Consider the following 246-nt stretch of genomic DNA (forward strand, 5'->3'; position numbering starts at 1 on the left):
ATTTGGCCGGAGTCAGGGACAGTGATATGATTCATTGATCAGATCACTGTCCCTGATTCATTTTGGCCAAATCCAAATCTAAAGATTCGGACACAGACACAGATTTAAAAGTTTTTTCTACTTACCTTAAGGTAGCATTTAAAGCTGTGTCTATGTCTGAATTGCCAAATCTTTCTGAATCTCTCCTAATCGATTCGGAGGGTTCTGATTCGATTTGGAGAGATTAAAAGGTTCTCTGATTTGATT

The sequence above is a fragment of the Gavialis gangeticus genome, unplaced genomic scaffold, assembly GCF_001723915.1.
Source record: "Gavialis gangeticus isolate Ggan-Ray unplaced genomic scaffold, GavGan_comp1, whole genome shotgun sequence".
Taxonomy (NCBI): Eukaryota; Metazoa; Chordata; order Crocodylia; family Gavialidae; genus Gavialis; species Gavialis gangeticus.